General features: G+C 46.1%; 1 protein-coding gene across 1 annotated transcript in view; it reads left to right on the top strand.

Moving 5' to 3' along the window:
- Positions 1 to 14651: 14651 nt before the first annotated feature.
- Positions 14652 to 24240, top strand: part of LOC126537048 (uncharacterized) — a 60659-nt gene continuing 51070 nt past the window's right edge. Inside the window, exon 1 of the mRNA XM_072287806.1 lies at positions 14652 to 14730. The gene's annotated coding sequence lies outside the window, so the exon portion shown is untranslated. The remainder of the gene's footprint in view (positions 14731 to 24240) is intronic.

Consider the following 24240-nt stretch of genomic DNA (forward strand, 5'->3'; position numbering starts at 1 on the left):
CAATTTTGAGTCGGCGTCGTGTTTTATCACCTTCCTTTCCTGTGGTGCCCTCCGTTGTTGCTGTTCTGCAGCCAGGTTTCGGTAACCAGCTTTTGTGTCCACCGTGGGAATAGGAACCCAAACTAAACGCCTCTGATTGCTACCCACCCCGTTAACGATAGCTAACTCAAAGATCACAATGCTGCTTACACAATTTTACTGCACCATTTCTGTGAATCGCCCATGCATGTCACCGGCAACAGAGGTAAGAGTTATGCTCACGTTTGAGGGCAATTTTTTTTATACACTTGCCTTTGTTGTTATAGATGGCTTGCGCTGAGTGAAAATGAAATCAAAGATGAAATACGAAAAGGGGGAAGTCGTCGTTTCTAACTGACGTCTGACAATTTGCACGAAAGCCGAAAATAGTTTACAAACTAGGCGGCCGGAGCGCGTGGGGTTCCGAGCGCTCGCAATAGTTGCGCTACGTGGTTGAGTTTCCTAAAGAAAGTACGTGTTCGCGTTGATATTTGCCATTGTTCTTGTGAATTTGAGACATATTTGATTACCTTATGCTAGTGGCTTGTTTTTTATTGTTGTGGTTGCTTTTTCAGACGCAGGTTATATTAGGCTCATATGCTAATTGGATAGCTCCGGTGTCGCAATGTAATGAGAGCTTGTTCTTTTTTTTTTTTTTTTTTTTTTGCTAGGCCGGCACCCGAGCCGCCAGCCTTGCATTATTGGTTGGGGGCATTTAAGGGGGGATGGTTATGGGGGTTCGAGCACTCACAACGGTCGCGCGACACCTTTGCGTCTCCGAAAATTCAATGCCCTTCACCTCCCTCTGCTTGGGCGGGGTGGCAACGGCCCGTAAGACATTGTCACACGGCTGTCATCCCACCCACGGGAGAGTCAAAGAGCTGCCGCCATTGGCCGAGATTTTTTATGGATTAATACGGCAAGCTGGGCGAGTTGGTGATTGAACATGTTCCTATGGGTGGGCAGCGCAACCCGGACGAAGGACGAGAGGAAGAACGCAACACGAGCGCAGAGTAATGACCAGTTGTTACTCTGCGCTCGTGTTGTGTTCTTCCTCTCGTCCTTCGTCAGGGTTGCGCTGCCCACCCATAGGAACATATTTTTTTTATGGGATTGGGAGCCTAGGTTGTATGCGCGCACCTAGCGATCCCACGTCCAGACGTCGGAAGGTGCGCATACAGTAGAGGGACGAGCGTATTTCGCTTAAAATGTCCGATAAATGATTTTGCGCTCACTGATGTAGTGGGCTTGCTCAAATTTCGCAGAAAGATCACATTTTGGATTCTACGTCGTTCAGCGTAACGCTAGGTACAGTTAGTTTTCCTCTATCTAAGGGAAAAATATGCAAAGTTGCCTTCATTAATGGCGATGCAAGCTGCCACCGACACGGTGCTAGCGTAAAGTTCTATCGCCTCCTGTCGGAAGCTGCAAGAAGCAGCGATTCAAGATGTATTGCCGCGCGTTCCAGAGGAGCGGGCAACACGCAGCAACCGTCCCTTAACGGCTACTCTCTGCAGCTGCAGGCAGCTGGCGACGCAAGCTTTTGCCAGCGCTATCTTCGCAGCAGGAATTTATTCCATAGGCGAGAGCCGTTTCTCATTCCTCTTAAAATTCAGGCAAGTAACTGAAGTTATGCAAGCAGAACGAATAATAATAATAATAATAATAATAATAATAATAAGAAGAAGAAGAAGAAGAAGAAGAAGAAGAAGATGATGAGGCAGGACTCTGCCTAGTGTTACACTGAACGAAGCAGACTGCAAAATGCGATCTTCATGCGTAATTTGAGCAAGAACAGTGCAGCGGTAAGCGCGAAAGCGTATTTTCAGACACTTTCATTGAAATGTGGACGTCGCTGTACGTGTCCCTCTCTGCAGGCCACGGACACCCTTTTAACCGCCGGCCGGTGGTTGCTGAGGCTCGTCGGGATCCAGGCCTTGGTGCACGCACGCTTTTCCGTCGTCTCGACGTCTTGAGACGGCACCTTCCGATCTTGCCCCGTCTGTTCCTTCTGTTTGTTTCCCTTTATATTTTCTCTGCCGTGGGGTGCGCAGTGGCAGGTGCTGGCTGAAGGAGAGCCGACAGCCCTACAAACTGTTTTCTGTGTTCTTTGTTTTGCTTTGTCGCGATGCGACGTTAGCGGCCACCGGTGACTATACGGCCATGTTGTGTAGCAAGCAATGCGATTCGGACTTTGTCATATTGCTAAACTTGTATGGTGTGGAGACCCAGTCTGACAAATGTCCCATATTTCTTTCCCGAGATCTTCGCCTATATGGGGTCTCCCTTGCCGCGTGCGCGATCTCGCCTTCGACTATACTGGAACCAGCCGGGCGCGTCGGCACGCGGCCGGAGCAGCCGTTAGGGCGGCGTATGCCCGTGAGGCGGGGCCTGCACTGTCATCCGCTCGCGAGGAGTGTATGAGACCACGAGCGTGAAGAAGAAAACAGATGAAAAAAAAAAACAATTATGGCAGTTTAACCTGTCAAACACATTGCTGTAGTCGGGTAAATTTGAAAAACATTATTAAATTCTGGGGTCTTTACGTGCCAAAATCGCGATCTCATTATGAGACATGCCATATATAGTGTGTCTGTGTGGGTGGGGTGGGGGGGGGGGGGGGAAGGGAGGGGTGCTCCAGATTAATTTTGGTGACCCGGCCTTCTTAAATGAGCACTCAACGCATGCTGCACACCCATCATTCCGGCCCCATCAGAAGAAGAAGCTCTACTCTAAGTGAAACTCAAATCCACCTCTGATTTTCTTTCTTCAACACTATCGAGTTAATAAGCTATTACCGATATAAACCTTTAAGGCAGGGATTCCCAAGCTGGATTCCGCAAACAGCATTTTTTTGTTCCGCAAGCGGCAAAAGCGAATCCGACCTCATCCTCACTTCGGTAAATTTTTGCATTAAGGGTTTGGATTTAACAGTTACGACCACTACATCCGTACTTCGGTAGTCTTTTCGACAAATGCACTCGCGGCAGCGGCGTTCAAGACTCATTGCGTTGTGATTGACGGAATGTCAGTGTCCTCGCTGGATGCGTTTAACGACAATAAACTTGTACGGCTTGAATAGTAAAAGGAGCTAAAAGCGCGTCATGAAGTCCACACGTATGCCTTTGTCGTGACAACGCTGCTACCTCTATGAGATGACCGCCACGTGTGTCACATTGCGTAGGATTGGTGCACAAGAGAACATGTGCGTGTCTCACTTTCCTTTACGCCAAAAGAGCAGGAATGACACGGCCAAATTTATTACATTTGAATAACCGTTCCACGGGAACTGCGTTACACATAGATTCCAAGATGGCGCTACATCTGGATGTTTTTTTTTAATACTTTAATTCTATCACTGGTTTTGTTGATGCAGGTGACGTTACGGTAAATACAGGGTTGGGGTGGGGGCGGGAACGTGTAAATATTTGCTCAAATATGCTAATTACTAACACAAAACAGAAAAGCTGGTTCAGACGCTGTTCAACAAAACCTCAGTGTTGTTGCAAACAGCATGAATGAGGCACTGGAAGGTGTCGATAAGAAGACACATCAAATCTTGCAAGAACGTAGCGTCCGCAAGAAACCGCAACAACAAAATAGCTCTTGCAAGATAGAGCAGGGTGCTCGCATGTTCATAGGGGGCGTTTTTGTTTGCTACATTCGTATCTTTGCGGTAATAATATTCTTAAACTCATAAACGTATTGAGCTAAATCGAAAGCATTAGTAAGCACGAAAGAGAAACAGCAGAATGCCGATATTTTCGCTGCCGTATGCCGTCAGGTTATCATAAAATAGATGAGTAAGGATTATATTTTCAGAACAGAGGAGCTAGCCGAGCTCAGTGCATTGTCACTTTCTTTGTCGAGGATTACGAAGCATTCTTAAAGCAGTGGAAGGGCCAGCTGTTATCATGCTCGTCGAAGATCATAATTGAAGTAGCACAGGCAATATTCTGCGAGCACAACGTATCACCGTCATACCTAGATAAGGACTTCATCTATGAGGAATGTTTTCGTTGGCTGTACACTGTAGAGTAAGTATAGTGAAGGCAAGTGTGTACCCGTCCCGCAAAAGACCGGAAGAAGCCTCACGTTGCGGATACACAAGTAGCGAGTATACTGTTTGCGGTTTGTTGCATACTGCTCAGAGACGTCCTCACGACAGGCAAGCACTCAGATCGAATGGTGAGACTTAAACGCACTCCTATAAGAGACGCCGTGTCGCGGGAACTCGTCCTAATCCCCAACACGCGGAGTTTAAACCTTCTTCGTAATGCCGTGGCTGTGAATGAAACTTGCGACCTCATGCTTAGCAGCAGAACATCATAGCCTGCGAGCCACCACGACAGGTCGACAAAATGTCAGAAACGTCAATGATGTTCCTTTCTGAAAGGAAAAGTACCAGGGCATTCGCATGCAGGACCTCAAGCGTCCGCATCCTCAGTGAAGTAGAGCGTCTAGGTCGTTGGACATTGCGCCATGCGGAAACGTGAACACATAACGCTATTTTGTGTTCCTTTGTTGTTTAAAATAAGGAAGGAGGGCATCGCCCTGCTCAGTCTGAGAGATTCCTTGATATTCCCGTCGCGTCTTTCACCACTCAACAGCTTTCAGCACCTATGCGTGAACAGGGCGCAAAAGGGTCCTGTTTCTTTCCTTTTCTGTCTTTTTTTTTCTATGACGTGTAGACGAGCATACAAAAAAGTGGCTGTGAACGGAAGCTTCTTTCTCAGTTGGTTCTTTCTTTTTTTCTGTACGGGAGCGAACATAATTTCCTCAATAAGGGCGCCGGATTGACTGTGCAAGCGAAGCCAACAAGGTATATGTAAACTGGTAGCGAAGCTTCCATAGAAGCCCACATGTCAAGAAAATGGCGGCTCGTTGCAACCGTCGCCATCTACGTATCGTGGGGACAACTAACAGCAAGCAAAACAAGAACTAAAAAGTCACGTCACAACCGGAAGTGGCAGCGACGTCAAGATCTTATGCTGCTTGGCGCGAATACTTGAATTTCTTTAGCGTCCGGCGTTTCGGCCTCTACACCAGCAATTATTTTTCTTTTAAGGCTGAGGCGAGCTTGCAACTCGCCTCTGCTGAAACGTCAGGGTGTCCTTTAACTATAGGAGTGGCGTATGTCCTAATGTGAACATAATTAGGTTGTTATTGACGGCAATTGCTCCAGTAGCTTCCTTAGGAAAGTGAGCGAATAGGATGGAAATAATTGACACTGCCATAGAGGTTTCAAAAGCAACTTCACTTTTATTCGTCTAGAATAATACAACCAATATAATTGACCAACCAAAACATGTTTCAATGGATGAAAAGTACTATGGCCAGCAGACAGTCGTAATGTATAGCAACATGTGCGGATCCTGTTCGCAGAATCATTCGTAATTCCTTGCGACACCATGCATTCACATGCAACTGTTATCAGACAAGACAACATTGCCCCACATAATCATTTAGAAAACGCTCGACTTACTACTGCTGCTGCCCGTCGGATACTCAGAGCCTGTGTTACGGAGAGTAAACGAACATACCGCGACCTTTCATCGCGGAGCGTTCCGCATTTATCGTCACCACGAGACAAGCGCGTCGGATGATGCAGATAGAAATTGCACGATAACAAAAAAAACCTGCACTCACACCTTTCGCCAATGAATTCCGTTCGCTAGTTCACGCAAAATTTGAAGGGAAGCGCACGCCGCACACTGAACAAACACGCAAGGAAATTAAAGAACTCGGATGAAACCGCAGCGTTCAAGTGAGCAACGCCATTCCGCACGACATAATATCTTGTTTGCACAGTCTTGCCAAGTCTTGCGCCCGAATCACTGGTTGGTAGGGGTCACCAAGAACGAACTACCAAATTGCGAAATAGAAAAAAAAAAGCAACATTTGTTTTATTGGTACAGCAAACATATTTGAAACGGAATATTTATCGTGTGGCAAGATTCTCGCATTTTTTTTTTTCACATACATAGTTTGTCTAGTTTCAGTGTTTGTCCCCCCTCACCTAGTCGCGCTTCAATCGTGTGCCACTAACTGATATATTTGGCGATAGGTTTTGGCCCCTTTTTCGTTCCAAGCTTCGCGATCTATTTAGATGGACCTTGAAGCGGATTTACGAAAGACTGCCACGCTTTTGTGTGGGCCATTGCGTTATGCAAGTGCAGTTTCTGTTGCTTATGTGACCAAAACTTGACAACACATGGACACTTCGTCCCATGACTGAATTTTCCAACTTTATGTGCCTGTGCTGCATTATCCAAGGATAAAGCATTCTTTAGCTTATTTTGGTGAAGTAACGTACTTTTTCTTCGCTTTCGTAGTGACGTCTCCGATGTGACTGCGAATTTGGCAGTGACACCTCCGACGACATAAGACATGAGGTTATCTCGCCGAGCACGATATTCCATATCATCGACGCGCTCGCGCCAAATTTTTGTTCGTTCTTACATGTCCTCATTTGTAGCACGTTTTCTGTCCAGAGTTTGTTGCAACTTATCGAAACCATATATTTGGCTTTCGATACTTTCTAGAGGTTTCTTGACATCATAGGTGTCGCGCCTTACATTTTGTTTACGTAATTCAGGAATATCGTTTATTTTGACAGTCTGTGCTGTTTCTATGCGGATAAATCGCCTGTTTAGGTCTTTTAGTAGCTTGTGTATTTCCTTGAGCTCTGGATCAGGATGGCGTTCCACATCGCCGCTAAGCATCAAAACTAACGCACAAAATGGCTAGAACAATGCTTCCAGTTAGACAAGCGACACTAACTAACGATTGTAGGGCCTGCAGCTAGGATAACGTTAAAAAAAATTAAACTGCATAAGCAAGAACTTCGGCGAGACCATCGGTAGGCTGGTGCCTCCGTGCCCACCGGTGAATATGAATGCATGGCTTGGTTTTGCGAGCCGCACCGGCACCACCACACCAACTGGCGATGTCGATTTGGCTGGATGGCTAGAATTGAAGAGGAAGATGCAGCGATGCTGTCACTTGGGGTGGATCTGCTGTCACTCAGCAGGCGATGCGGCGTCATCCAGTGCCGCAGTTCGCGCGTGTAGACACGCTAGTAGCGTAGGGCAGCCGAATATTGCGTCGATTTATGTATTTATGGCGTACAGTTATGTACGTGGCACATAATGTATGCCTGTGGCGCCCAGTTGAGCAGTCAATTCAAGGCTTGCGGCAGTATGAAGGTACAAGATTTGCAAGATACAGACCATCTCTCTCTCTCTCTCTCTCTCTCTCTCTCTCTCTCTCTCTCTCTCTCTCTCTCTCTCTCTCTCTCGCTCTCTCTTTCTCTTTCTCTGAGGCACCAGTATAAAGGCATGATTACTCGTTACGCTGTGAAATCACCGGCTATTCTGAATGTGCAACTATATTACTTTGGCCTAACTCAGATTTCTTTTACTTTTCCTGGAGGGTCTTTTTTACTATCGTGTGCCGACCTCACTGCCTTCAAAATTATCCTGTTCTCTCTCTCTCAGCACTGAAACCCTTTGCGAAAAAAATCCGAGTGGTAACTTCGTCTTCAAACAACTTAAAAACCTAGGCGCTACTAACCACCCACTACATTTTAATTGCTGAAATTCAATGTACACCGCCTGACAAAGCGATATATTGGAAATGCCAATCTCGATTTGGAGATCGCTGTCCCTCCATAGTCTTGTACTGAACTTAACTATGCTGTAATGATTCTACCAATGACGAAAATTAATCGGCTCTGAAATCGGTTAGGCGCACAATGTGGTGAGTTGCTGCACCAAATGTGTCAACAGGTCCCCAGATTTAGTATTCAAAGAGCGCGCTAGCCAACCGAGGTCTCGCTTGCGCCGACTGTGAAAGAGAAGCGAAACAGCAACGTTTCCATTTCGAGATATGGTCGCCAGGCGGCGCGGATGGCTGTGAAGCGGGGAGAAACGCCCTCAACGCGGCATCCTTGAATTGCAGAGCCTGCGACCTTCAGTAAAGATGTCCCGCGCGCGAAGTAGCAAGAAGGCGTGAGCAGCCGACCGTTGCGTAGAGTTCCGTAGAACGACGACTAATTCGTTTTACTTTATCATTTTCATCCATGCACGCGGCTGCTAGCCGGCAGGTGGCAATGACACTTCATTGTCAGGCCCCACATTTCTTGGAAACCAACGAGCGATACTCTGTGTAGCAGTAAGACTGCCGACGAATGTACGTCCTTTGTCTTCAGTTGTTCGTGCTTTGTCTCTGCAATGCGTCACATCATTTCCGCTATCCTTGAGGGCCTGCTAAATGGTGATGACACAGCCTTTCGTCACGTAGTTTTCGCTGACGTGAATAAGCCCTACTCTGACGCCTGCGAGTGCGTGTTTCCTTTACAAAGATCATTCATATGTATAATTGGAATAATTGACATTGACATTTGTTACACGCGTTGCATCGAATATACTTTGAAACACTTCCCCTGGGAATTCCCATAAGAAGAGGGAAGCCTTTTCGTTCGGGAAGCTTTATAGAAACAGGAGGACAGGCCTTTTACGAAAGAGATCTTGGGAGCCTGGCCTCGTGCGTCTGCGGTGTGCAAAGTCACAACAGCGCTGTTTCATTTCTTGAGATTCACCAGCGTTCTGATGAATTGAACGATGAACACTTCAATGCCTGTATGAACGTCTCTCCATGAACTATGAGCTTCTCTCCATCTTATCATACTTCAGTCCCTTTTCCAAGGTAGCCAACCGGGCTCAGCCTGGTGAACCTTTTTCTTATCATTTCTCTATCGTTCTCTCAAGCCTTGTTTGCTGTTGTTGCTGTAATTACAAAGAAAGCGGATACCGGCATGAAAGAATGGTGCAGGCGTTTCGTTTTCAAATGAATCTTCTAGAGACTATCTCGAAGAGAAGAGAAATGCAAGCAGTACTGCCTGGAGACTAGAAGGCAGGTAACGTGCTTCTTAAAAAGGCAGTCTGTGTTCAGCACAAAAATAGGCTTTCTCACAGGTTGAAGAAAAATGATACACATTAAGGCCGGTATTCACAAATGGCTCTTACGAGCTAGAATTGTTCGTAACGGCTAATTTTAGCCAATCCTGATGCTGGACATATTATTACCAAAGGATTGCTAGCAAACGGCAAAGGGCATTTATGAACGAACAGGTTTGTGAATTCGGCCTAAGCTGTTTACTTCGTCTTGAATTCCATAAATGCCCTCCATGTTTGCTCAGGGCCTATGGTATTCTGCTTCTTAGGACAAGGTCGTAGGTTCAATTCCTCGTCACAAAGCCACAATCAGAGGAAGACAGAATACAAAAGCGCACCTTACTCTGTGTATCCGTTAAAGAAGCTGAAATTATAAAAAAAAAATATCACGAGGCACCACAGTGCAGTGTCTCTTGCGGTCCATGTGTTGGCTAGGTACGTTCAACCCCATCAATAAAGAAAAGGAAAAGGCATGATAAGCGTGTGGCCAGTTTGCCTATTTTTTCATTTCTGTTAAGTGGTCACACCGAGTCACACAGTTTTTTTTAATTAAAGTTGATAAATTTTGCACGCTGTGAGAGTGGTTTGATGCATCATCAATTCATTTTGACTGATATCGTAATATTAATACAACGTAAGCTGCTATGGGCTCATTTCAAAAGCCGTTTCCGGCGGCGATGGTATCCGCCACCTCCACCTCCGCCGCCGGTGTCTGTAGCAGCTATCGCCGGTAGGGAGAAAAAGAAATATCCGACTCCCGCCGGGATCGAACCTCGGCCCGCTGCGTGGGTGTTAACAACGCCACCACTGAGACATGCCAGCTTTTTTTTTTTAATGCATGGAATTATGGGTAGTGTCATTCGAAAGTTGCATTACATTTGGACACACGTGAAAAACAAATGCACACATGCTGCGCAGTCCAATGAACGTTCAAAATTCGGGCAAACAAACACAAGTGTCCAGATGCGAAATCCATTCAGGAACGGGATCAAAGGTTGTAACCATACTACGCACTACAGCAGCCTCTTCTCGAAAGACAGACCTCGTTGAGTGAGGTGGCTCGGCATGTCTGTCGGTCCTGCGGCTTCTCTCTAATAAAGGGAGTCCTGATAACATGAACAAATCATATGGTGTGTTACTGACTGTCTTTTTGAGAGGAAGGAAGCGGATATCATAAGATGTGGGAGGAAGTGGTTTAGTTTTTTTCTTGATAGTTCTTACAAACAACTATAAAAAACCGAGCCGCACCAGCGCTTGCTCGCATGCAAATGCACGCCGCGTCGCGTCAATACATGCACGTTTTGCATTGCAGTTGCATGTTATTACACCAGGTAGAACGCCATGCAGCAAATGCACAGGTAGCGGTACAAGGCAGTTAACGAAGGTTTGAGGAAGAAAAAGAAGTTCAAGGAGATGTATACAAGAATGCTATTTCATTAAATCTCGCTCGCTAGCTGACTATGTCATCGCCGCGTTTCAAAGGGGATGGCAATAAATTGTCATAATCATCATCATCATTAGCATCGGATCACGCCACTTACCGTGCGATGTGAGATGCGCGCCGCATAGTATTTATGCGTGCGCACTTTGCTTTGCAGTTGCGTATTATTGCACCAGGAGGCACCTCATGTAGCAGTCGCATGGGTAGCGGTACAAGGTAGATAGACAAGTATTAAGGAAGAAAAAGAAGATTCTGGAGATCGATAAATAATGGTGTAATGGAAAACATGTATAGCATCCCTGATTAATTCAACAGGCTAGGTGACTGTTTTTCGTCGCTCCGTTTCGAAGGAAATGAAATTATAACATCATTATTATCACTCCCATGTGTCATGTCATTTGACATGCCCGCTGCGTAGCGTTGATACGTACAAACTTTGCACTGCAGTTGCGTTATATTCCATCAGCTGTCCCGACATGTAGCAGTTGCACATAGCAGGTGCATGCTGCATATAGCTGGACCTGGTTAACTCAAGCAGACAAAGTGACTATTTGACATCATCCTGCTTCGATGGGGATGCCAATAAAGGATCATTATCATCATCAACAACAACAGCAACATACCGTGCCACGGGTCAAGGGATGTGACATGTGCGCCACGTAGTCTGGATACCTGTGTTCACTCTAGAGCAGCCAGTTCCAGGGATCAAAGATAACATTTTCACGTACAGGGAAACTGTAGATCGTTACAAAGCGGAAAGAAGAATCTTTACGCCTCCGCATTGGTCTCTCTCTCTCTGGAGGGCGCTTGCATTAGGCGGCGCCTCCAGGGAAACGATTATACATCACCATATTGGATCTACTTAACTCAGACGAGGGACTATAACTACGCCCTCTGCAAACTTTGTAAGGAGGAAGGTACGCTAGGCCATGTAATATAGGAGTGTGCTGGCTTCCCAGGGGCCAAGGAAAACATTGAGAGTAGAGAAGCATGGGAGGCCTTGCTCTAGAGCGAGGCTGAAGACGACCAGCGTCAAGCAATCCGCCTGGTCGTTGAGGCCGCGAAGACTCACCGTCCTCAACGCGCGGGGACTGCTTCGTCCTTCCCCCCTACCTGCACGTAGGTTAATAGGCGGGCACCCCAGCTCGGTGGAATAATAAAGTTTTCAATCAATCAATCTTCGGTACCCGTTATGTCGCCTCCCTCACAAGGTACGAACCGCTGCTGAAGAAGCGAATCTTAGAGCTACGCGCGCGGTTGCAACCATGCAAATGGGCCTCAGCAAACCGCTGTGCAGAGAGCACGACAAACCGCAGCTCGCCCTCGATGCCGGGCGGACAGTTCAGATCGTTGTCGTGAAAAAGACGTGAAGAAGCTTCGCCCCGAAGACCCTGTAGTGCATGGTACCGAAAATGGAGCTGCTATGGAACCGCTCCTCCAGCTTACGCTGCGACTGTGCTGCGTGCGCCGCGCAGGCCTGTGACTTTTTGCGCAAGCAATGATTGCCGTCACCACGGCAATCGTGCTTGACGCGTTTGACGTGAAGAATGACGTGTTTTTCTAAGAAACGAGGAGACGGTCTCGGAAGAACGGATCTCAAGCCCCGCAATTTTACGATCCTGCGTACTGTTTTCAGTCAGGGTAAAACTTCGTTTCGAGAAGTAAGGTTGTCTCTATCTATTTGCTTCACAGAGTTCGCGATGTGCCGTTTGCATGGGAGTTTTAGGGCGAATGTACTCGTGTACTTCGCGTGGCGTATTTCTGGCCTATATTCGCGGCCACTTTTGACTAGACCGAGTATTCCTAACCAAGTGGGTAAGTGGCCAGCATGCGGACGTGGCCAAAGATTTTTTTCTTCCGACTCAAATGTTATCTGCTTGTGACTCATGCACGACGTTATCGCTCACCGGTGCGTCTCAAGCATCGCCTGGCTTGCCTTTCGTGCGCTGTTCTTCCGACTCTTCAGACAACAAGCGCTGCCTTGCACAGCCGACAGAAGACTTCCTGGTTCCATACTCTTCAGCATTTGATTCTCAAGACCCATCGCCCGCAACATCGAGCTCCCGTCGGCCTTTAAATCTGGAACTTTAGAGGTGCTTCGCCAGTGGGCACGGAAAGGCAGCCAGTATGCGGGCGTGCCAAACGTGTTCTTCAAACGCAGGTTGTTCTCCATCATCCTTTGTACTGCAAACGCACAAGCCGTACCCCTTTGGCGCTTCTTCCATGCCCGAACGTGCTTTTTTTTTCATTGCCTCTGTATGCGTACACCTGTGAGCAAAAGTATATGGACCACAGGGTATCTGAAAAAAAAAACTGAATTTCTTCGTAATTAACAAGCATAAACCGGAGCTGACGAGTGCACTGTAAAATTCGTAATGCTACATTTCGACTGCAGTTTTTAATTTCACGTTGCATTCACAGACAGAGGAAAAAAATTAGTTTTATCGCGCGATCCCTGGTCCGTATACCTTTTCTTATGGGTGTACAGCTACCTTAACTTTGATATGAGGTGGTGACGTCGAATCAAGCCCCGGGCCCCCTAAGCCTGGTACAAACAGGCAGAGTATGAACGTACTGTCTTTGTTGAAAACGTTTGCTGCAAAAATGGACGAGTTTCATGCTCAGGTTATGTCACAGGTCGATGAAGTTAAGGAAATCCAGAGAAATCTACAGGAAGAATTGAATTATATGTATGACTGGCTAACAGCAGTCGAAGCGAGGATCAAGTTCATTGAAAGCGGCACAGAGTATGACCTTGCCAGTACAGTATACGCTGTAGTGCGCACTGAAACAGCTACCCTTTCTAGTCGGTTATATGGCTTTGAAGACAGGTCATGGTGCGAGAATCAGATTTTTCATCGTTTTCCTGGCGAAACATCCGAGTCATGGGCTGATGCAGAACAAAAGCGTAAGTGAGCTCCTCCTGTCGTGCATCCGAAACGTACAGCTTTCTCAAGAAGAAATTGTTCTTTCGTGCAGGTTGCTTAAATACGTGCCGAATAATGGCCGCCCAATTATAGCGAAGGTTTCAACTGCTAAGGTCAACGAGACCATCTTTTGAGCACGCAAGAAATTACAATCAACTGGTATTAACGTTAATGAAGATTTGTTTTGTTAACTTCACATACCGCAAAAGGCTGCTGGAATTTGCAAACAAAAACTCCGGAATACCTTACTAAGTTCACCCTAATAGGTTGGCTGCCAAGAATTTCTGTGTGTTTGTTGCGACCACTGTTAGCTTGTGTGATATACCTTTGAACAGTGGTACACCTGTTATGATGATGCATGGCGTTTCCTCACCCAATTCAAATAGCACTCGTTTAGTATAGCTATCATATAGGCCAAATAGTTGATCTAGGGACGTTAGTTTTCTTTTTTCCAATGTTCGCAGTGTTGTTGACAAGCGGGAGGACCTTCATGATCTAACTGACACGTGTAGTACTGAAGTGATCATACTTACGGAAACCTTGTTATCGTCGATAGTGCGTGACAGTGAAATGTTCGAGTGCAAAAGGTATTCGAGTTTTATCGTTTTGATCTTGGTTCTAGATCAGGAAAAGGTGGCCTGATAGCTGTTTCCGACCACATTTCCTCTTCTCATGTTTCCATTTGAGTCACCATTAAAAATGGCGCATGCTTACGCATTAACCACTACAATATATATATATATATATATATATATATATATATATATATATATATATATATATACGTTTTCTATCGGCTACCTAACGAAGGACATAATTTTTCTTCCGGATTGCACAATGCTTTGAACGTCACTATAGTTAGGTTCCTTATAGCTTTCCTAACATTGATTGCTCCAGTCCTTTTCCTGCTTTAAAGGAGTCGGGAAGTGAAAGTGCCGCCTTCACAAATTTATTTTGCGATTTCAACCTCATTCAGTTAGTTACTGTTCCAACAATAACTACTTCATCCAGCGCTAACGTGCTTGATCTCATTCTAATCTCAGTGGGCGCGGCAGCAGTGCCGAGATGCATCGCTCAAATCCGTTCTTGTTCGCCATCCAGGTTACGCTTGGTTTGCTGCTGACTTCAACCGGACCGTCATCAGGGAATTCATCGACGCAACTGTTTCGCCTACCTGTTATCCCAGGACATGCATGACTGGCCTTATCATCGGGCACCAGATGGTGGCAGCGGCTACTTCCCCCCGACCAGTGCTACTCTATCAAAAGACAAGACCATGACGTCACGGGAATGCTATTTAAGGAACTGTTTCTGCGAGGGATCCTACAGTGGGCGCGGCAGCTGTTCCTAGATGCGTCGCTCAAATCCGTTCTTGTTCTTCATCCAGGTGAGCATGATGATGATGATGATGTGTAGTGTTTTATGGCGCAAGGGCCAGGTATGGCCAAAGAGCGCCATGACAAATGGTAGTGTTAACGATGTATTATGGAAGATGTGACTTGGCTGTAAAGTGGCCTAAAAATAGTCGCTGTAAAGTGCGTAAAATCTACGTGCTATAAAATTATGGCGATGATTAATGACGAAGACTGTGAAGATTAAAATCCATCCTAAAAGAATGATGCATTGTTTAAAATATGCGAGACGTTAAATTGCTTACAGCACTACAGCCTCGCCAGAGCCCTTGAACCACAAGGGCCTAGAGGCATGTGCTTATTCAAACTAATTATCGCAGCGACATCCTCAGAAGAGAGGAAGCGCTACGAGCGTGTGGGGCTAATAACATGCAACACAACATCTTTCAAAAAACCTAAGACGGCGTTGGTGTCAAAGAATGGTTCTGGACCAAGTAACATAACAGGATGAAGGGGGATGTGGTGCCTGTATGCTAAGAGAAAATGTTTTTTTCTTTCGGGTTCGGCTTCCCGACACTCCAGTAGGACGTGGAGGACGGTCAGCCTCTCCCCGCATCTACCACAGGTTGGGTGCTCGTTTCCCGTGAGTAAAAAGTTATGTGTGCCAAAAGTGTGTCCTATTCTTAGGCGGCAGAATAGCACATCTGTCCGGCGGCATTTTGTTACAAGAGGCCAGAAACCTAATTGTGGCTTTATTACATGCAGTTTATTATTTATTTCTTCGTCCCACATGCGTTGCCAGTGGCTTCGTAGTTTCCTTCTTAAGAAAGGCTTCAGGTCTGTGACAGGGACTGAAGCAGTAGGATTAACTGCATGCAATGAGATTGATGTGGCCATCTGGTCGGCTAGAACGTTTCCCTCGATGCCCCTATGTCCAGGCACCCAGCATATGATCACATGTTGGTTTGATATATATGCTTTGCACAGTGCGGAGTAGAGCTCATTAAATACTCGATTTTTGTGATTACAGAAAGACATCAAGGCCTTCACAACACTGAGGGAGTCCGTATATATAATTGATTTCTGGAGTTGTGATTTATTTATATGCTTTACGGCCGACAGCAGTGCGTAGGCCTCAGCCGTGAAGATACTAGTTTCCGGGTGCAGTACGTCGGATTCCGAGAAGGATGGACCGACGGCTGCATAGGATACCCCGTCGTGTGACTTTGATGCGTCTGTGTAGAACTCCGTGCAGGAGTATTTGTGCTGGAGTTCCCGGAAATGCATCTTGATTTCAATCTCTGGGGCATGCTTTGTGACTTCCACGAACGATATATCACATTGTATGAGCTGCCACTCCCAAGGAGGTAGCAGCTTGGCTGGATGCATTAGGCGAAGTTCGAGGAGTGGAACGTGCATTTCTTCGCTAAGCTCCCTCACACGCAGCGAGAAAGGCTGTCTTACGGACGGACGATTGCGAAAGAGTGTAGCACATGTCATGTCATTAATGGTACTAAAACAGGGATGTTGGGGGTTTGAGTGGACTTTCAGAAAATATGTATGGCTGATGTATGTTCTCTGCAGATGAAGTGACCACTCATTTGATTCTACATATAAACTTTGTATGGGACTCGTTCTGAAAGCGCCAGTGGCCAGTCGGATTCCTAGATGGTGGACTGGGTCTAGCATCCTTAGTGCGCTCGGGGCGGCAGAGTGGTAAATCACGGCGCCATAGTCTAGTCGTGATCGAATGAGGCTTTTATAGAGATTCATTAAGCACTTCCTGTCACTACCCCACGTAGTCTGGGATAGAAGTTTGATTATGTTCATTGTTTTTAGACACTTTTCTTTGAGATGTTTAATGTGGGGGACGAAGGTGAGTCTGTAGTCAAGTATGACACCTAGAAATTTGTGTTCTTTGTTTACAGGTATCTGTTGTCCACGCAGTTCTATGCAAGGATCTGGGATAAGTCCTCTCTTTCTTGTAAAAAGAACACAAGAGCTTTTGTTAGGATTGATCTTAAACCCATTCTTGTCTGCCCACATTGACACTTTGTTCAGGCCATGCTGTACCTGTCTCTCGCAGACTGCGAGGTTACAAGATTTGAAAGCTATTTGAATGTCGTCCACGTAGACAGAGTAAAAGATGGCGGGTGGTAGTGAAGCACGAAGCGTGTTCATCTTCACGATAAATAGCGTGCAGCTGAGCACGCCTCCTTGGGGTACACCCGTTTCTTGCGTAAAAGGACGTGAGAGTGCATTGCCGACTTTTACCCGGAAGGTACGATTTGACAGATAGCTTTTTATTATATTAAACATATTACCGTGGATGCCCATTTCTGACAGGTCTCTTAAGATTCCGTAACGCCACGTTGTGTCATACGCCTCTTCCATATCGAGAAATATCGATAGGAAGAACTGTTTATGTATAAATGCGTCCCGGATATTCCCTTCAACCCGCACGAGATGATCGGTTGTGGAGCGCCCTTCTCGGAAGCCGCACTGATAAGGATCAAGCATTTTGCTCTGTTCAAGGAAATGAATGAGTCGCCGATTTATCATTTTTTCGAACACCTTACAAATGCAACTTGTGAGGGCTATCGGGCGGTAACTTGCCACTGAGGAAGGGTCCTTGCCTTGTTTCAAAACAGGGACCACAATGGCTTCCTTCCACGCGGTTGGAAGGTACCCTGCATCCCAAATGGTGTTGAAAAGTGTGAGTAGTGTAACCTGCGTGTCATTGTGTAAGTTTTTGAGCATTTCATACATGATTCTATCAGATCCTGGAGCGGAGCTGTTCAATGCGCTCAAGGCAGCTCTCAATTCAGCAATACAAAAGGGACGGTTGTAAGGATAATTCTCTCGACCTTTTCTTGTTAATGGCTTACGTTCTTCTGTTTGTTTGTATTTGAGAAAGGATTGTGTATAATTTGTTGGACTTGACACGCTTTCAAAATATTCCCCAAGTGAGTCTGCCTGGTCTTGCAGTGTATCGCCATGTGTGTTTACCAGGGGGAGTGAATGTGTTTGCCGCCCTCTAATCCTATTAACTCTGTTCCAGGCTTTGGCCTCATCCCTAAACGAGTTAATACTCGATAGATACTTTTGCCAGCTTTCTCTTCTGGCCTGTCGGCGGGTTCTCCTACCTTGGGATTTTATTTTTTAAAGTTGACAAGATTCTCAGCGGTGGGAGAAGCTCGCAGCAACCCCCACGCCTTGTTCTGATTCTTACGGGCGGTCCGACATTCGCTGTTCCACCATGGTACACGTGGTTTGCATGCCAAACCACTTACTTCGGATATGCATTTTGACGCGGCATCCATTATGAATGCTGTAAGATAATCCACAGCAGCATCAATTTCTAAAGAAGACAGGTCAGCCCATGAGATGCTAGAGAGAGATCGAAATTTCTGCCAGTCGGCTGTGTCTATCTTCCACCTAGGAGCTTGTGGAGGATATTCGTTTTCTTTGGATGTTCTTATCAGTATGGGGAAGTGGTCGCTCCCGTAAGGATTGTTCATAACTTCCCATTGGAGTTCAGGCAGTATACACGGGGAAACTAGGCTGAGGTCAATTGATGAAAATGTTCTGTTGGCGAGAGAATAATATGTGGGTGCCTTCTTATTCAGCAGGCATGCACCAGAAGAGAAGAGGAACTGTTCAACAAGACGACCTCGCGCATCTATACGAGAGTCGCCCCACAGGCTGTTGTGCGCATTGAAGTCGCCAAGAACAACATAGGGTTCTGGCAGTTCATCTATAAAGGACTGAAATTCATGTTTAGTTAATTTGTAATGTGGGGGTATATAAAGCGAGCAAATAGTGATGAGTTTGTTTAGCAGAACAACTCGCACCGCCACTGCTTCAAGGGGCGTTCGAAGCTGTAAAGGTTGACATGCTATACTTTTATGTGTGAGAATCGCAACACCACCCGATGATGCGATGGCATCATCGCGATCTTTACGAAACGTAACATACGTACGGAGAAAGTTTGCGTGTCTGGATTTTAAATGTGTTTCCTGTAAACACAGCACTTTTGGATTATGTTTGTGGATGAGTTCTTGCAAATCATCAAGGTTTGTAAGGAGACCTCTAATGTTCCATTGAATGATTTGTGTATCCATATTTAAAATAAATTGGTGCTGTGTTTACGGAAACGGACGGGATGCCTTAGATTACAGAACCCTTTCGAGGCCCTGTAATAGGGGTTTTGTTGTTTCTGGAGCGTTCGAGGGAGCCTCGCCGCTCCTTAGGCGCTTGGTGCGCCTTGAGGATGGGTGTAGTGTCCATTGCCTCTTGTGAGGCGCCGGACACGTGCTCTTGCGAGCGGGAAGATTTCAGAGGGAGTCCCGCCTTGGAGGGCAAGACCCCTGCGCCCACCAGCCCGGAGGTCGATGGGGCTCCCAGAGGGATTTGGCTACGCCGGCCGTTGCCAGCGCATGAAGGAACCTCGGAAGTTGAGGCAGCCTCGGCTGCGCCCTCCTTCGGGGTCGATGGTTCCTTCTCCCCGGTTGACGGAGCAGCGCTAGCTGCAACCGTCGCGGGGGCAGATGGCGTGACTGCCGACTCACTGCTTGTGGGTCGGACAGCCGCCGGAGGCCGTTGTGACGCTGCCCCCTGACGCGCCACTTCGGCAAAGCTTTTCTTTGGCAGGTATGCAACCCGCCTGCGTGCCTCCTTAAATGAGATATTTTCTTTCACTTTGATCGTTACGATTTCTTTTTCTTTCTTCCAGGATGGGCACGACCGTGAGTACGCGGCGTGATCCCCATCACAGTTTACACAGTGTAGAGAGTTCTTACATTCTTCAGTTGCGTGTTCAAGGGCACTGCATTTGGCGCATGTTTGGCGGCCTTGGCAGCTCTGCGAGCTGTGGCCAAAACGTTGGCATTTGAAACATCTCAAGGGATTTGGCACATACGGGCGTACACGAAGCTTGATGTACCCGGCCTCGATTGACTCGGGCAGGACACTTGAATTGAAGGTGAGTATTAGGTGTTTGGTCGGAATTTCTTTACCGTCTCGCCTTATCTTGATCCTTTTGGCATTTATGACATTCTGTTCGCTGAAGCCCTCCAAGAGCTCAGCCTCAGAGAGCTCCAGCAAATCATCGTCCGAGACAACGCCGCGGGAAGTATTCATCGTGCGGTGCGGGGTTACTACTACTTGGGTCTCCCCAAATGATACTAGCTGAGCCAGTTTTTCAAATTGCTTCTGATCGCGGAGCTCCAGGAGGAGGTCTCCGCTAGCCAACCTCGACACCTTATATCCTGGACCAAAAACTTCGGTAAGAGACTTAGATACAAGGAACGGGGAGATTGTTCGCACTTGTTTAGCTGGTTTTTCAGAGTGGATCACGTGAAAACGAGGGAAGGATTCTTTTTGTCGACCAAAAAACTGGAATAAATCATCGGTGCGCCCTCTTTTCTGAGGGCGATCAGGAAGTGGAGGGAAGGATGTTGCCATAAAGGAATTGAATTTTCGGCAATAACGCCAGCCACCCACCATGGAGTCCTACAAGGGGACGCTACAGAGACTGTAAGAACAGGTCCTGTAAACGCCAGCTGTACGTCATCACTATAACCAAATATGAAATAACCTAGGTTGGTTAATCACACAAGGTTAACCCTTGCTGCCTGGAAACTATGGAAGTAAGCGGAAGGAAGGAGAAGACAGGAAAGATGAAAAGTGAGAGAAAGACGAAGGCTGGAGGGAGAGAGAGACAGGAAAAGGCAACTACCGATTTCCCCCGGGTGGGTCAGTCCGGGGGGGCCGTCTATGTGATGCAGAGGCCAAAGGGGTGTGTTGCGTCCGCCGGGGGGCCTTAAAGGTCCAGACACCCAGCATCGGCTCAACCCCCAGGATCCCCCTTTCCCCAGACACGGCTAAGCCGCGCACGGCTACACGCGGGAGGGTCCAACCCTCGTGTGCTCGGGTACGTGGTCTCGCAACACACCAAACGCCTGCTGACGCAGACGCCCCTGCGGGGCCAGGTGAGCAGGCGTTTCGGCAAATCCTTTCGTAGAACTAATGTTTGCCTGGTTTTCTTGCCGTGCCCACACGCTTTGCTTGAATGGTTCTGTGAACTGTGGGCTTCGTTGCAGTTCCTGTTGTTGCTAGCAGGGGATGTCGAGACTAATCCTGGGCCCGGTCGATATAAATAAATAATAAAGTCGATATTCTTGAAGGACTATCGGATCATGAGATGGTTCTTTGCACGTTAACTATTCCAAATTGTATCCGCCAACGTAGTAGTAGAAAGTGCGTGTACGCATTTAGCAAAGATGGTTACCATATTATTACCTTGCCCACAAGTAGTACGACTTCCACGAGCTAGCCTCAGAGCGCTCGGCCAGCGTTGACGAAATTTGGTTGCTGTTCGAAGTAAATTTTATGCACTGCTTGGGGTGATTTGTTTCACAAATACAAAAGAACACTAATAAGCACAAACCGTGGATAATACGTGATGTAATTCATTTAAAACGCAGAATAAAAAGATTGAGCAAATCTAACAAATTATGCCCATTCCGAGACTTCTGCCAAAAAATAAGTTTGTTAAACTTACTGCTAAAGGAAAAAATAAGGGTAGAGAAACGGCGTTTCTTCAGTACAACGCTTAGCAATTTTATCAAAGACAACCCAGAAATTCTGTCGTTATGTCAGACATAAAGATAACCCTCCAAAACCGTTACCGCCAACAAAAGAAGAGAAACAAGCAGAAGCGTTTAACGCATTCTTGCATTCCCTATTTGCCCCTGACAATGGCATTACGCATGCTTACAGGCCAGAATATATAGAACAAGACTAGGCGCTGAGCGCACCAGTCGTAACCGAAGCAGGCGTGTTTTCACTGTTATTGAGATGATAAAAAAGGCAGTGGTCCAGACGAAATCCGGAACTGTTTGCTGAAACGTTATGCCGATCCTGTAAGCAAATACTTATCCTTGTGCACAATAAATCAACCTCCGAACAAAACCTTCCAGCAGAAGGGAAAATTGCTAAAATAGTGCCAGTCTAAATGTCTGGCGATACCTCTTGCCAGTAAAATTATATGACTATTTCTCTTACATGTACGTGCTGTAAAGTCTTGGAACATATCTTCAATCAACCAAGTTTTATTTTCGCCGCAGACAGTACATTGTTACTGCGAAAATAGGGGGCCAGAGAAAAAAGCTGCATCTGTGCAGCTTGACTAAGGTCTAGTCACCCGTACAGCAGCAGTGACATGACGATTTGGTATAAGGATTCAGTTATGCAGCCATCAGCAAGTAAAGAAACAATAAGACACTTCCATCACAAATGGCAATTACAAGAACAATTACACAGCATACATTTTTCAATGAACAATTAGAAGCATAAGCAGTTTTAATACAGTGAAACAAACATGTCAAATAAGGTTTTGTTAGTAAGGGCCAGAACGTCCACATTTTTCCGGTCTAACTCATTTAGTGTAGTTGCTAGAGTGTAGTCAAGTTTTTCTTTCCCATAATGGGTGCACGAGAAGGGAACGTAGTATGGCGGTTGATATCGGAAAGGGTAGGAAGTTGTACTTTTCCCGAGATTTGATAATTCTTCGAATAATTCCGCCCTACTTAATGTGGAGTTTTTCTAGGTTCTTAATAACTTGTATTTGTATATATTGTGGATTTTTAGAATTTTATGTTTGTGAAAGAGTGGTTCTGTGTGTTCTAAGAACGAGGAATTTTCTATCCGAGGAACGAGGAATTATCCGAGGAACGAGGAATTTGAAATCCTTTACAGAGTTCATTGGGGAAAATAATGTCCTCCATCCCTACCAGCATGGCTTCAGGACTGGTCTGTCTACCGTCACCCAACTTGTTGAGATCCTACACGATTTCGCCAAAGCAATTAACTACCAAAAACAAACAGATGCAATTTACCTGGACTTCTCAAAGGCCTTTGATCGTGTCTGCCATGCTAAATTGCTTCTAAAGCTGAAGCATATACTAGGAGATGGGTCAATGTTTCTTTCGGTTAGCGCTCCCAGTTTGTTCAGTTAGGCGCCCACACTTCTGAAGTTGTGCCAGTACTTTCTGGCGTACCCCAAAGTTCCATTTTGGCTCCTATCCTGTTCCTTTTGTTCATAAACGACATAACTAGTCAAGTTCAATCCAGGGTTAGGTTATTTGCTGACGACTGTATAGAGAAGTACTAAACCAACAAGATCAAATTAGTCTTAACAAGGATTTTGCTTTGATAGCCCAATGTGTGAAAACTCGCAAATGACCATCAACTTCGATAAAACAGTTTCAATGTCAGTAACAAAAAGTGACCATAGGATGGTAAGGGCCATAGGATGCTAAGAACTCGAATTAGCCTAGACTTGAGGAGGGAACGGAAGAAACTGGTACATAAGAAGCCAATCAATGAGTTAGCGGTAAGAGGGAAAATAGAGGAATTCCGGATCAAGCTACAGAACAGGTATTCGGCTTTAACTCAGGAAGAGGACCTTAATGTTGAAGCAATGAACGACAATCTTATGGGCATCATTAAGGAGTGTGCAATAGAAGTCGGCGGTAACTCCGTTAGACAGGATACCAGTAAGCTATCACAGGAGGCGAAAGATCTGATCAAGAAACGCCAATGTATGAAAGCCTCTAACCCTACAGATAGAATAGAACTGGCAGAACTTTCTAAGTTAATCAACAAGCGTAAGACAGCTGACATAAGGAACTATAATATGGATAGAATTGAACATGCTCTCAGGAACGGAGGAAGCCTAAAAGCAGTGAAGAAGAAACTAGGAATAGGCAAGAATCAGATGTATGCGTTAAGAGACAAAGCCGGCAATATCTTTACTAATATGGATGAGATAGTTCAAGCCGCTGAGGAGTTCTATAGAGATTTTTACAGTACCAGTAGCACCCACGACGATAATGTGAGAGAGAATAGCCTAGAGGGATTTGAAATCCCGCAAGTAACGCCGGAAGAAGTAAAGAACGCCTTGGGAGTTATGCAAAGGGGGAAGACAGCTGGGGAGGATCAGGTAACAGCAGATTTGTTGAAGGATGGTGGGCACATTGTTCTAGAAAAACTGGCCACCCTGTATGCAGAATGCCTCTTGACCTCGACGGTACCGGAATCTCGGAAGAACGCTAACTTAATCCTAATCCATAAGAAAGTGGACGCCAGAGACTTGAAAAATTATAGACCGATCAGCTTACTGTCCGTTGCCTACAAAATATTTACTAAGGTAATCGCAAATAGAATCAGGAACACCTTAGGCTTCTGTCAAGCAAATGACCAGGCAGGATTCTGTAAAGGCTACTCAACAATAGACCATATTTACACTATCAATCAGGTGATAGAGAAATGTGCGGAATATAACCAACCCTTATATATAGCTCTCATTGATTACGAAAAAGCGTTTGATTCAGTCGAAACCTCAGCACTCATGGAGGCATTACGGAATCAGCGTGTAGACGAGCTATACGTAAAAATACTGAGATATCTATAGCGGCTTCACAGCCACCGTAGTCCTCCATAAAGAAAGCAACAAAATCCCAATAAAGGCGTCGGGCAGG

This window comes from Dermacentor andersoni, chromosome 4 (assembly GCF_023375885.2).
Source record: "Dermacentor andersoni chromosome 4, qqDerAnde1_hic_scaffold, whole genome shotgun sequence".
Classification (NCBI taxonomy): domain Eukaryota; kingdom Metazoa; phylum Arthropoda; class Arachnida; order Ixodida; family Ixodidae; genus Dermacentor; species Dermacentor andersoni.